Here is a 14,821-nt window from a genome sequence, read left to right as displayed (position 1 = left end):
AATGATACACACAATTACATACACAAATAAAATAACTAGGAAAATTACAAGGCAATTAATGTGCCCAAATAAAAAATTTATATAGAATCATTGAGGACTTCTATTAGCATCATCAATAACACGTTGACATTTGGCAATCGCCTTGATTGAATCTTGTGTACTCTTGGTCAACATATCAGCTACAGATCTTAAAGCAGCAATACCATGTCTTTTATAAAGTACAGCCTTGAGATATTTACTGTTTGATGAAAGGAATGGTCTAGGTTGACGGCTATAAGAGAATGCATCAGAAGAAAGATCAGAACTTTTTGTGGGCCTCTCTTCTGATGAAGATTGCTTCATCACAACTGCATTCTGATAATAATGCAAAAAAAGAGTTAAACGATGAACTATGCAAACATGTATTAAGCATTGTCAATATGAGATAGTCACAAGTACTAAGCACAGACTTACATTATATCGTTGCATAGGCTCACCCCGGAACCTTTTTTGCGCTCTATCTTCTACTAAGGACTTCTTCATTACACCTGCATTCTAGTAATATGCAACATAGTTACAACAGTGAACTATTCAAACATTTATTATGCAATGTAGATATAAGATAATAACAAGTTCCATAAATAAGACAATGTATGGAACTTGTACTAAGCACAGACTTACATCATAATGTTGCACAGGGTCGCTTTGGCGACTATCTTCTAATGATGACTGCTTCATTAAAACTGCATTCTGGTAATATTGCAAACATTGTTACAACAATTAACTATTCAAACATGTATTACGCAATGTAGAGATCAGATAACAGCATGTAGCAGAAATCAGCCCAAGATACGATAAGATGCATGTCTTGAGCACATCTTGGCTCATTGCGGGTCCTTCTCTTGCGTGCACTAGTCGTGGTCGACATGCCTATCATTTTAGGTTCAGCCATCAAGTGAAATGCTAATCCTCCTGCTCCATTGTCCTTAATCTGTGTTTAGATATCACATTTAAGACCAAGTCAGCTGGTTTCAAATAACAAAAAACTTGAGCTGCCAAATGAATAAGCCAATATTTACCAGATATCAGATTAAAACCAACTAGATGTTGCTTTTCATGAGATACGAATTTCAGACATTCAGATTTAGAGTAGGGTAATGCCAAGGTTTTCCACATAAAGTAAACTGGCATTAAGAATGACCAAATGTCAGGTTCGAATCACCTTCGCAGTTGCTCCAAGACAAGCATATCAAATAGGCAGAAACATAGTAAAGCATGAATGGCATTGCTATGGCAGGGTTCCAAGTGTTAATCTCTTGCATAAGGAACAATGCATATAGGTTATAGATAATAACGGAAGTAAACTGCCAAAATTACCAACCAAGAACTCAGATTCCAACCTTCCCTAGCGTACCCGCTGTTAATGTTAGATATTCTAATAAGTGGTTCGCATGATCAATCCCTAGGAAAAATAACATTGACAAGTTAGTCTACGATAATACAAAGACCAGACATGCACGCAACAATAACTATACAAGCTGTGCGACAGGAGCATTCATGGAAAAAAATAGCTATAAGCTAAAGACGACGTATAAGAGCAAGCAGATTGGAAATGCACATAGCATGATTATAAAAGCAGTGTGAGAATAGCAGGCACGAGAAAACAGCTAGCGGCTAGCGGTGAGCTAATGACGTGGTATAAGAACAACCAGATTGGAAATGCCCATAGCATGACTATAAAAGGAATAGCATGCAGTACAAAAACAGTTGGCAGCAAATGAATGGGTATAAGGCTATAAGTATGTGGATGCACACAGGTGTCAGTAGAATAAACAGGATGGTAGCGACCGGATAATGCTTTTGTACTGTACAATATTTAAACGAACTTCATGCGAAGTAACACATCAAGAAAGTTAATGGCATATGAGATCTGCAAATAACTACACAAAACATGGCTAAAGAAACACCGCGATCTAACGGGCCAGCGTACTAACCAAGCTGCGGCGGGGTGGACGGGGGCGGCAACTTGCATTCCAGCGGCGGCGAACGCGGGAGACGATGAGTCGACCCTGTTTCAGTAGAAGCGGGCATTAGTGAAGCAGATCTGGTTGGCTGGCAAGGGATTCGGTGAAGTTGATACAGCCGGTGCGCCGAGCTAGTCGGTGGAATAGATCGGCTTCTGTGGAGGGGGGCCGCGGTGAAGTAGACCCGGTTCCGTTGGAGAGGATCCGGTGCGTCGACAGAAAAGGCGTTGATTGCTATGCTGTGGATGAGGTCGGCGGTGAAGCAGATCCGTCGGTGGCGAGGTCGGCGTTGAAGCAAATCCGTCGGTGGTGAGGTCGGCGGTGAAGCAGATCCGTCGGTGGCGAGGGCGGCGGGGGAGCGGATCAGGTGGGTGGACAGCCAACACGATAAGGCTACGCTGTGGAGGAGTATGCCGGCGGCGAAGTAGATCTAGTACTGTAGAGAGTCAGAGCTTTGGCGTGTGAGAGCATTTTTGAGCTAATGGGGCGAATGGTTGGTGGGTGGGTGTGGGCCTGTGGGGAGGGTTCGGGATCTAGGCAAGATATTTCATTGTTGCCAAATGAGCCCTCCATGGTCGGTGGGTTGTAACTTCCGGACCAGGGTTAAAAGGGTAAAACTGGTCACGGGATTTTCGAATGGATTCGGCGGGATGATTTGGCGCGGGGCCGAAATTTTCAGTTTCAAGCTACGAGCAGAACGACAAAAATAATGTTCTTCCCCAGGGAGCTCTCCTCTTCTCTTTCTCTCTCTCACTCCCCCGGCTCCTCTCCCCCTTCTCTCTGGCGGCCTCGCCGGCCGGAGACGAGGCCGACTTCTCTCTGTATATCGTACACCCTCCGAACTAAATTAATTGATTCAACTTTCCTTAGACGTGTATGTATCTAGAGTAAAAACATGTGTGGATACATCCATATTTAGATAAGCAAAGTTGAGTCAGCTAATTTGGATCCGAGGGAGTTAGTGTTGTTGTAAGCTTAGATCCAGTGTTTCCCATGAGCAGAATGGCGCAATGGAGTCGGGGATCTCGTCATCGGCTTCAGATCTGGCCTATGGTGAATCTGGCGGATCAGATCTGGCGGATCTTGCCGGCCAAACCCCGATCTGGTGCCATCAAGGTGATGGCGCTAACGGTGAGGCTTGCTTTGGTCAGTGCTTCAGATCTGGCCAACGGGGAAGTCAAGCTGCTAACGTTCACAAGCTCGGGGCATACGACGGCGTCATCCGTCTTGCCCGTGAACATCTTGGCCTTTCAGCGGCCCTTCTCAGAGCCAATATGCCGTTGCTGAGGCCATTCTTCTCCTTCGTCCTGGCGACTACCGGTGACACCGTCCCAAGTGGTGCGTCCCCGGCGACGGAGTTGCTGGAAAGGATGCGGAGCAGAGATCTGATGTGCGGTCCAGAAGGACTCGATTGATTTTCTTCTATATGTTTTGGGGTCCTTTTTGTAAAGTTGCAGGTCCTATTAGTTATTGTCTAGTTCTTTTGGACCTCTATGTAATTTTTTTGGACTAGTTTCCATTTGCAACGATAAACTTGAATTTTGACAAGTTCACGGGAAAAAAAATTCTTTGCACATATGGCCTATCATGTATGAACATTCTTAAGATTTAAACTACTATATGTAATGGCCAGCACTTGCGCAAGGGGCTCGTCTAGTGCGCACTAGTTTCCATTAGCACCGATAAATTTGAATCTTGACAAGTTCTTGGAAGAAAAAATTGATTCACATATAGCCTATCATGTATGAACATTATTGGGATTCAAACTATACATATATGGCCAACACGTGTGCAAGGGGGTCCTCTAATGTGCACTAGTTTCCATTTGCACTGATAAATTTGAATCTTTACAAGTTCTCGGAAAAAAAATGCTTCACACATATGCCCTATCATGTATGAACATTATTGGGATTCATATTATATATAGATGGCCAACACTTGTGCAAGGGGGTCCTCTAATTCTTGGGGATTTCAATCTCTCTCTCTCTCTCGATCTATCGTTGGTGGCCAGAACAACACACATATGCATGCACTTTATGCGCAAAGGCGCGGGTGCCTCTAATAATTCATGTGTGTGCGTATATTTGAACATATTCTTGGGGATTTCAATCTCTATCTCTCGACCTATATATCGTTGGTGGCCAAGAAACACACTTATATATATACACATGCACTTTATGCGCAAAGGCGCGGGTGCCTCTAATAATGTGTGTGTGCACACGATCGATGATCCCTAAACCTTAAACCCTAAAACCCTAATCCCTAATCCCTAATTATACCCTAAACATACACCCTAAACACCCTAAACACTAAACCCTAAACCCTAGACCCTAAACCCTAAACACTACACCCTAAACCCTAAACCCTAACCCTAGACCCTAAACCCTAAACACTAAACCCCAAACCCCAAACCCTAAACCCTAGACCCTAAACCCTAATTAACCCTAACCCTAACCCTAACCCTAAACCCCTAGCTAGATAACCCTAAACCCTAATTAAACCCTACATATATATAGGCCAACGACACTTCATTGCGCATCAAGCAGGCGACCAACTAATTAGCGCTGATAAATTAATTAACTTGAATTTTGACAAGTTCTCTTGAATGAAAACACATTTGATTAAGTTGCCTCATAATATATATACAATTAGTGTGCATGCGCGCATGTCATACCTTGCACATATGATTCGTGCATATATTTCAATATATATCTGAACATATTCTTGGGGATATATATATTTCAATCTCTCTCTCGATCTATATATCGTTGGTGGCCAAAAAACACACTTATATACGCATGCACTTTCTGCGCAAAGGTGCGGGTGCCTCTAATTAATATGTGTGCACTCGATCGATATATGATCCCTAAACCTTAAACCCTAAAACCCTAATCCCTAATTATACCCTAAACATACACCCTAAACACTAAACCCTAAACCCTAGACCCTAAACCCTAAACACTACACCCTAAACCCTAAACACTAAACCCTAAACCCTAACCCTAGACCCTAAACCCTAAACCCTAAACCCTAAACCCTAAACCCTAGACCCTAAACCCTAAACCCTAATTAACCCTAACCCTAAAACCCTAGCTAGATAACCCTAAACCCTAAACCCTAACTAAACCCAACAAATATATAGGCCAAGGACACTTCATTGCGCATCAAGCAGGCGACCAACTAATTAGCGCTGATAAATTAATTAACTTGAATTTTGACAAGTTCTCTCGAATGAAAACACATTTGATTAAGTTGCCTCATAATATATATACAATTAGTGTGCATGCGCGCATGTCATACCTTGCACATATCATTCGTGCATATATTTCAATATATATCTGAACATATTCTTGGGGATATATATATTTAAATCTCTCTCTCGATCTATATATCGTTGGTGGCCAAAAAACACACTTATATACGCATGCACTTTATGCGCAAAGGCGCGGGTGCCTCTAATTAATATGTGTGCACTCGATCGATATATGATCCCTAAACCTTAAACCCTAAAACCCTAATCCCTAATCCCTAATTATACCCTAAACATACACCCTAAATACTAAACCCTAAACCCTAGACCCTAAACCCTAAACACTACACCCTAAACCCTAAACCCTAAACCCTAAACACTAAACACTAAACCCTAAACCCTAACCCTAGACCCTAAACCCTAAACCCTAAACCCCAAACCCTAAACCCTAAACCCTAGACCCTAAACCCTAAACCCTAATTAACCCTAACCCTAAAACTCTAGCTAGATAACCCTAAACCCTAAACCCTAATTAAACCCAACATATATATAGGCCAAGGACACTTCATTGCGCATCAAGCAGGCGACCAACTAATTAGCGCTGATAAATTAATTAACTTGAATTTTGACAAGTTCTCTCGAATGAAAACACATTTGATTAAGTTGCCTCATAATATATATACAATTAGTGTGCATGCGCGCATGTCATACCTTGCACATATCATTCGTGCATATATTTCAATATATATCTGAACATATTCTTGGGGATATATATATTTCAATCTCTCTCTCGATCTATATATCGTTGGTGGCCAAAAAACACACTTATATACGCATGCACTTTATGCGCAAAGGCGCGGGTGCCTCTAATTAATATGTGTGCACTCGATCGATATATGATCCCTAAACCTTAAACCCTAAAACCCTAATCCCTAATCCCTAATTATACCCTAAACGTACACCCTAAACACTAAACCCTAAACCCTAGACCCTAAACCCTAAACACTACACCCTAAACCCTAAACCCTAAACCCTAAACACTAAACACTAAACCCTAAACCCTAACCCTAGACCCTAAACCCTAAACCCTAAACCCCAAACCCTAAACCCTAAACCCTAGACCCTAAACCCTAAACCCTAAACACTAAACACTAAACCCTAGACCCTAAACCCTAAACCTAAACCCTAATTAAACCCAACATATATATAGGCCAACGACACTTCATTGCGCATCAAGCAGGCGACCAACTAATTAGCGCTGATAAATTAATTAACTTGAATTTTGACAAGTTCTCTCGAATGAAAACACATTTGATTAAGTTGCCTCATAATATATATACAATTAGTGTGCATGCGCGCATGTCATACCTTGCACATATCATTCGTGCATATATTTCAATATATATCTGAACATATTCTTGGGGATATATATACATTTCAATCACTCTCTCGATCTATATATCGTTGGTGGCCAAAAAACACACTTATATACGCATGCACTTTATGCGCAAAGGCGCGGGTGCCTCTAATAATGTGTGTGTGCACTCGATCGATCGTTGATCCCTAAACCTTCAACCCTAAAACCCTAATCCCTAATCCCTAATTATACCCTAAACGTACACCCTAAACACCCTAAACACTAAACCCTAAACCCTAGACCCTAAACCCTAAGCACTACACCCTAAACCCTAAACCACTACACCCTAAACCCTAAACCCCAATTAAACACTACATATATATATATAGGCCAACGACACTTCATTGTGCATCAAGCAGGCGACCAACTAATTAGCGCTGATAAATTAATTAACTTGAATTTTGACAAGTTCTCTCGAATGAAAATATATTTGATTAAGTTGCCTCATAATATATATACAATTAGTGTGCATGCGCGCATGTCATACCTTGCACATATCATTCGTGCATATATTTCAATATATATCTGGACATATTCTTGGGGATATATATACATTTCAATCTCTCTCTCGATCTATATATCGTTGGTGGCCAAAAAACACACTTATATGCGCATGCACTTTATGCGCAAAGGCGCGGGTGCCTCTAATAATGTGTGTGTGCACTCGATCGATGATCCCTAAACCTTTAAACCCTAAAACCCTAGTCCCTAATCCCTAATTATACCCTAAACGTACACCCTAAACACCCTAAACACTAAACCCTAAACCCTAGACCCTACACCATAAACACTACACCCTAAACCCTAAACCCTAAACACTATACACCCTAAGCCTAAACCCTAAACCCTAGACCCTAAACCCTACATCCTAAACCCTAAAACTAAACCCCAAACCCTAAACCCTAAACCCTAATTAACCCTAACCCTAACACTAAAACCCTAGCTAGATAACCCTAAACCCTAAACCCTAATTAAACCCTACATATATATAGGCCAATGATACGTCTCCGACGTATCGATAATTTCTTATGTGCCATGCCACATTATTGATGATATCTACATGTTTTATGCATACTTTATGTCGTATTTATGCATTTTCCGGCACTAACCTATTAACGAGATGCCGAAGAGCCAGTTGCTGTTTTCTGCTATTTTTGGTTTTAGAAATCCTAGCAAGGAAATATTCTTGGAATCGGACGAAATCAACGCCCAGGGTCCTATTTTTCCACGAAGCTTCCAGAAGTCCGAAGGGGAAACGAAGTGGGGCCACGAGGTGGGGACACAGTAGGGCGGCGCGGCCCAAGCCCTGGCCGCGCCGGCCTAGTGTGTGGCCCCACCAGGAATCCATCGACCTTGCCCTTCCGCCTACTTAAAGTCTCCATCGCGAAAACCCTACCACGTTCGACGAAACCAGAGAAAACCTTCCAAATGCGAGCTTTCTCCTTAGACCTTTGTACAGGCGGCATAGAGGTACCCCTTTGTGACACTTGGTTAAAACATGTGTATTGCGATGATAATCCTGGTAATCCGAGCTAATTAGGACAAGGTGCGGGCACTACTAGTATACTATGCATGAAGCTTGCAACTTGTAAGATATAATTTACATGATAAATATGCTTTATTACTACCGTTGACAAAATTGTTTCATGTTTTCAAAATAAAAGCTCTAGCACAAATATAGCAATCGATGCTTTCCTCTTTGAAGGACCTTTCTTTTACTTTTATGTTGAGTCAGTTCACCTATTTCTCTCCACCTCAAGAAGCAAACACTTGTGTGAACCGTGCATTGATTCCTACATACTTTCATATTGCACTTGTTATATTACTTTACATTGACACTATCCATGAGATATACATGTTATAAGTTGAAAGCAACCACTGAAACTTAATCTTCCTTTGTGTTGCTTCAATACCTTTACTTTGATTTATTGCTTTATGAGTTAACTGTTATGCAAGACTTATTGATGCTTGTCTTGAAGTACTATTCATGAAAAGTCTTTGCTTTATGATTCATTTGTTTACTCATGACATTACCATTGTTTTGATCGCTGCATTCATTACATATGCTTACAATAGTATGATCAAGGTTATGATGGCATGTCACTCCAGAAATTATCTTTGTTATCGTTTACCTGCTCGGGACGAGCAGGAACTAAGCTTGGGGATGCTGATACGTCTCCGACGTATCGATAATTTCTTATGTTCCATGCCACATTATTGATGATATCTACATGTTTTATGCATACTTTATGTCGTATTTATGCATTTTCCGGCACTAACCTATTAACGAGATGCCGAAGAGCCAGTTGTTGTTTTCTGCTGTTTTTGGTTTCAGAAATCCTAGTAAGGAAATATTCTCGGAATCGAACGAAATCAACGCCCAGGGTCCTATTTTTCCACGAAGCTTCCAGAAGTCCGAAGGGGAAACGAAGTGGGGCCACGAGGTGGGGACACAGTAGGGCGGCGCGGCCCAAGCCCTGGCCGCGCCGGCCTAGTGTGTGGCCCCCCCAGGAATCCACCGACCTTGCCCTTCCGCCTACTTAAAGTCTCCATCGCGAAAACCCTACCACGTTCGACGAAACCAGAGAAAACCTTCCAGAGCCGCTGCCATCGCGAAGCCAAGATCTGGGGGACAGGAGTCTCTGTTCTAGCACGCCGCCGGGACGGGGAAGTGCCCCCGGAAGGCTTCTCCATCAACACCACCGCCATCTTCATCAACGCTGTTGTCTCCCATGAGGAGGGAGTAGTTCTCCATCGAGGTTCGGGGCTGTACCGGTAGCTATGTGGTTAATCTCTCTCCTATGTGCTTCAATACAATAATCTCATGAGCTGCCTTACATGATTGAGATTCATATGATGATGCTTGTAATCTAGATGTCATTATGCTAGTCAAGTGGGTTTTACTTATGTGATCTCCGGAGACTCCTTGTCCCACGTGTGTAAAGGTGACAGTGTGTGCACCGTGTGGGTCTCTTAGGCTATATTTCACAGAATACTTATTCACTGTTATGAATGGCATAGTGAAGTGCTTATTTATATCTCTTTATGATTGCAATGTGTTTTGTATCACAATATATCTGTGTGCTACTCTAGTGATGTTATTAAAGTAGTTTATTCCTCCTGCACGGTGTAATGGTGACAGTGTGTGCATCGTGTAGTACTTGGTGTAGGCTATGATTGTGATCTCTTGTAGATTATGAAGTTAACTATTGCTATGATAGTATTGATGTGATCTATTCCTCCTTTCGTAGTGTGAAGGTGACAGTGTGCATGCTATGTTAGTACTTGGTTTGGTTATGTTGATCTGTCATGCACTCTAAGGTTATTTAAATATGAACAATGAATATTGTGGAGCTTGTTAACTCCGACATTGAGGGTTCGTGTAATCCTACACAGTTAGTGGTGTTCATCATCCAACAAGAGGGTGTAGAGTCTAGCATCTATTTATTTATTCTGTTATGTGATCAATGTTGAGAGTGTCCACTAGTGAAAGTATGATCCCTAGGCCTTGTTCCTAAATCGCTATCGCTGCTTGTTTCTTGTTTCTTGCATCTTTACTTCCTGCAATATTACTACCATCAACTGCACTTGACAAGCACTTTTAAGGCGCCGTTACTCTTGCTCATATTCATTCATACCACTTGTATTTCACTATCTCTTCGCCAAACTAGTGCACCTATTAGGTGTGTTGGGGACACAAGAGACTTCTTGCTTTGTGGTTGCAGGGTTGCTTGAGAGGGATATCTTTGACCTCTTCCTCCCTGAGTTCGATAAACCTTGGGTGATCCACTTAAGGGAAACTTGCTGCTGTTCTACAAACCTCTGCTCTTGGAGGCCCAACACTGTCTACAAGAATAGAAGCACCCGTAGACATCAAGCACTTTTCTGGCGCCGTTGCCGGGGAGGAAAGGTAAAAGGCACTCATACTCCGGTCCCAGGTAAAGTACTTTTCTGTTGCCGTTGTGTGTGTGCTCGAAGCTATTTCCTTTAGATCCTGCAATTGCATCTTTTTGTTTCTTGTTTACACTAGTTAGGCATAATGGACAACAATGAGCTTCTTATTCTATTTCCTGATTTAAGACATGGATGGTTTGATGCGAAAATTAAAAAACCTATGGAACATATTAGTATGAACGCTTTGAACACCATTGTTGCTAATGATATGGAAAATTCTAAGCTTGGGGAAGCTGGCTTTGATGAGCATGATATTTTTAGTCCCCCAAGCATTGAGGAGAAAATTTACTTTGATGATACTTTGCCTCCTATTTATGATGATTATAATGATATTGGTCTTTTAGTACCGCCTGTTATGGAGGATAAATTTGATTATGATTACAATATGCCTCCTATATTTGATGATGAGAATAATAATGATAGCTACTTTGTTGAATTTGCTCCCACTACAACTAATAAAATTGATTATGCTTATGTGAAGAGTAATAATTTTATGCATGAGACTCATGATAAGAATGCTTTATGTGATAGTTATATTGTTAAGTTTGCTCATGATGCCACTGGATATTATTATGAGAGAGGAAAATATGGTTGTAGAAATTTTCATGTTACTAAAACACCTCTCTATGTGCTGAAATTTTTGAAGCTACACTTGTTCTATCTTCCTATGCTTGTTACTTTGCTCTTCATGAACTTGTTTATTTACAAGATTCCTTTTCATAGGAAGCATGTTAGACTTAAATTTGTTTTGAATTTGCTTTTTGATGCTCTCTTTTGCTTCAACTCTTATTTCTTGCGAGTGCATCATTAAAACTGCTGAGCCCATCTTAATGGCTATAAAGAAAGCACTTCTTGGGAGATAACCCATGTTTTTATTTTACTACAGTACTTTTGTTTTATATTTGTGTCTTGGAAGTTGTTACTACTGTAGCAACCACTCCTTATCTTATTTTATTGCATTGTTGTGCTAAGTAAAGTCTTTGATGGCAAGGTTGATACTAGATTTGGATTACTGCGCAGAAACAGATTTCTTGCTGTCACGAATCTGGGCAGAATTCTCTGTAGATAACTCAGAAAAATCTGCCAATTTACGTGCGTGATCCTCAGATATGTACGCAACTTTCATTCAATTTGAGCATTTTCATCTGAGCAAGTCTGGTGCCACTTTAAAATTTGTCTTTACGGACTGTTCTGTTTTGACAGATTCTGCATTTTATTTCGCATTGCCTCTTTTGCTATGTTGGATGGATTTCTTTGTCCCATTAACTTCCATTAGCTTTGGGCAATGTCCAGAAGTGTTAAGAATGATTGTGTCACCTCTGAACATGTGAAATTTTGATTATGCACTAACCCTCTAATGAGTTTGTTTCGAGTTTGGTGTGGAGGAAGTTTTCAAGGGTCAAGAGAGGAGGATGATATACTATGATCAAGAAGAGTGAAGAGTCTAAGCTTGGGGATGCCCCGGTGGTTCATCCCTGCATATTTCAAGAAGACTCAAGCATCTAAGCTTGGGGATGCCCAAGGCATCCCCTTCTTCATCGACAACTTATCAGGTTTCTTTTCTTGAAACTATATTTTTATTCAGTCACATCTTATGTACTTTACTTGGAGCGTTTGTGTGCTTTTGTTTGTGTTTTTGTTTGAATAAATGCTTGTGTGGGAGAGAGACACGCTCCGCTGGTTCGTATGAACACATGTGTTCTTAGCTTTTAATGTTCATGGCGAAGGTTGAAACTGCTTCGTTCATTGTTATATGGTTGGAAACGGAAAATGCTACATGTAGTAATTGGTAAAATGTCTTGGATAATGTGATACTTGGCAATTGTTGTGCTCATGTTTAAGCTCTTGCATCATATACTTTGCACCTATTAATGAAGAAATACATAGAGCTTGCTAAAATTTGGTTTGCATAATTGGTCTCTCTAAAGTCTAGATAATTTCTAGTATTGAGTTTTGAACAACAAGGAAGACGGTGCAGAGTCTTATAATGTTTACAATATGTCTTTTATGTGAGTTTTGCTGCACCGGTTCATCCTTGTGTTTGTTTCAAATAACCTTGCTAGCCTAAACCTTGTATCGAGAGGGAATACTTCTCATGCATCCAAAATCCTTGAGCCAACCACTATGCCATTTGTGTCCACCATACCTACCTACTACATGGTATTTCTCCGCCATTCCAAAGTAAATTGCTTGAGTGCTACCTTTAAAATTTCCATCATTCGCCTTTGCAATATATAGCTCATGGGACAAAATAGCCTTAAAAACTATTGTGGTATTGAATATGTACTTATGCACTTTATCTCTTATTAAGTTGCTTGTTGTGCGATAACCATGCTCCTGGGGACGCCATCAACTCTTTGTTGAATATCATGTGAGTTGCGATGCATGTTCGTCTTGTCTGAAGTAAGGGAGATTTACCACTCATTAAATGGTTAGAGCATGCATAATGTTAGAGAAGAACATTGGGCCGCTAACTAAAGCCATGAATCATGGTTGAAGTTTCAGTTTTGGACATATATCCTCAATCTCATATGAGAACATTAATTGTTGCTACATGCTTATGCATTAAAGAGGAGTCCATTATCTGTTGTCTATGTTGTCCCGGTATGGATGTCTAAGTTGAGAATAATCAAAAGCGAGAAATCCAAATGCGAGCTTTCTCCTTAGACCTTTGTACAGGCGGCATAGAGGTACCCCTTTGTGACACTTGGTTAAAACATGTGTATTGCGATGATAATCCTGGTAATCCGAGCTAATTAGGACAAGGTGCGGGCACTACTAGTATACTATGCATGAAGCTTGCAACTTGTAAGATATAATTTATATGATAAATATGCTTTATTACTACCGTTGACAAAATTGTTTCATGTTTTCAAAATAAAAGCTCTAGCACAAATATAGCAATCGATGCTTTCCTCTTTGAAGGACCTTTCTTTTACTTTTATGTTGAGTCAGTTCACCTATTTCTCTCCACCTCAAGAAGCAAACACTTGTGTGAACCGTGCATTGATTCCTACATACTTTCATATTGCACTTGTTATATTACTTTACATTGACACTATCCATGAGATATACATGTTATAAGTTGAAAGCAACCACTGAAACTTAATCTTCCTTTGTGTTGCTTCAATACCTTTACTTTGATTTATTGCTTTATGAGTTAACTCTTATGCAAGACTTATTGATGCTTGTCTTGAAGTACTATTCATGAAAAGTCTTTGCTTTATGATTCATTTGTTTACTCATGACATTACCATTGTTTTGATCACTGCATTCATTACATATGCTTACAATAGTATGATCAAGGTTATGATGGCATGTCACTCCAGAAATTATCTTTGTTATCGTTTACCTGCTCGGGACGAGCAGGAACTAAGCTTGGGGATGCTGATACGTCTCCGACGTATCGATAATTTCTTATGTTCCATGCCACATTATTGATGATATCTACATGTTTTATGCATACTTTATGTCGTATTTATGCATTTTCCGGCACTAACCTATTAACGAGATGCCGAAGAGCCAGTTGTTGTTTTCTGCTGTTTTTGGTTTCAGAAATCCTAGTAAGGAAATATTCTCGGAATCGGACGAAATCAACGCCCAGGGTCCTATTTTTCCACGAAGCTTCCAGAAGTCCGAAGGGGAAACGAAGTGGGGCCACGAGGTGGGGACACAGTAGGGCGGCGCGGCCCAAGCCCTGGCCGTGCCGGCCTAGTGTGTGGCCCCACCAGGAATCCACCGACTTTGCCCTTCCGCCTACTTAAAGTCTCCATCGCGAAAACCCTACCACGTTCGACGAAACCAGAGAAAACCTTCCAGAGCCGCCGCCATCGCGAAGCCAAGATCTGGGGGACAGGAGTCTCTGTTCCGGCACGCCGCCGGGACGGGGAAGTGCCCCCGGAAGGCTTCTCCATCAACACCACCGCCATCTTCATCAACGCTGTTGTCTCCCATGAGGAGGGAGTAGTTCTCCATCGAGGTTCGGGGCTGTACCGGTAGCTATGTGGTTAATCTCTCTCCTATGTGCTTCAATACAATAATCTCATGAGCTGCCTTACATGATTGAGATTCATATGATGATGCTTGTAATCTAGATGTCATTATGCTAGTCAAGTGGGTTTTACTTATGTGATCTCCGGAGACTCCTTGTCCCACGTGTGTAAAGGTGACAGTGTGTGCACCGTGTGGGTCTCTTAG

The 14,821-nt window shown here is 41.2% G+C and overlaps 1 long non-coding RNA gene across 1 annotated transcript; it reads right to left on the bottom strand.

Moving 5' to 3' along the window:
- Positions 1-288: 288 nt before the first annotated feature.
- LOC127338415 (uncharacterized) lies at positions 289-743 on the bottom strand. The gene is made up of 3 exons (XR_007874356.2): positions 661-743; positions 454-534; positions 289-354 (listed from the first exon to the last, which is right to left on the bottom strand). It is a non-coding gene; the product is annotated as an uncharacterized lncRNA (long non-coding RNA).
- Positions 744-14,821: the final 14,078 nt, after the last annotated feature.

This window comes from Lolium perenne, chromosome 3, assembly GCF_019359855.2.
Source record: "Lolium perenne isolate Kyuss_39 chromosome 3, Kyuss_2.0, whole genome shotgun sequence".
NCBI classification, from domain to species: domain Eukaryota; kingdom Viridiplantae; phylum Streptophyta; class Magnoliopsida; order Poales; family Poaceae; genus Lolium; species Lolium perenne.
Note: the sequence above shows the minus strand (reverse complement) of the source record. Positions and strands in the feature narration are given on the sequence as shown.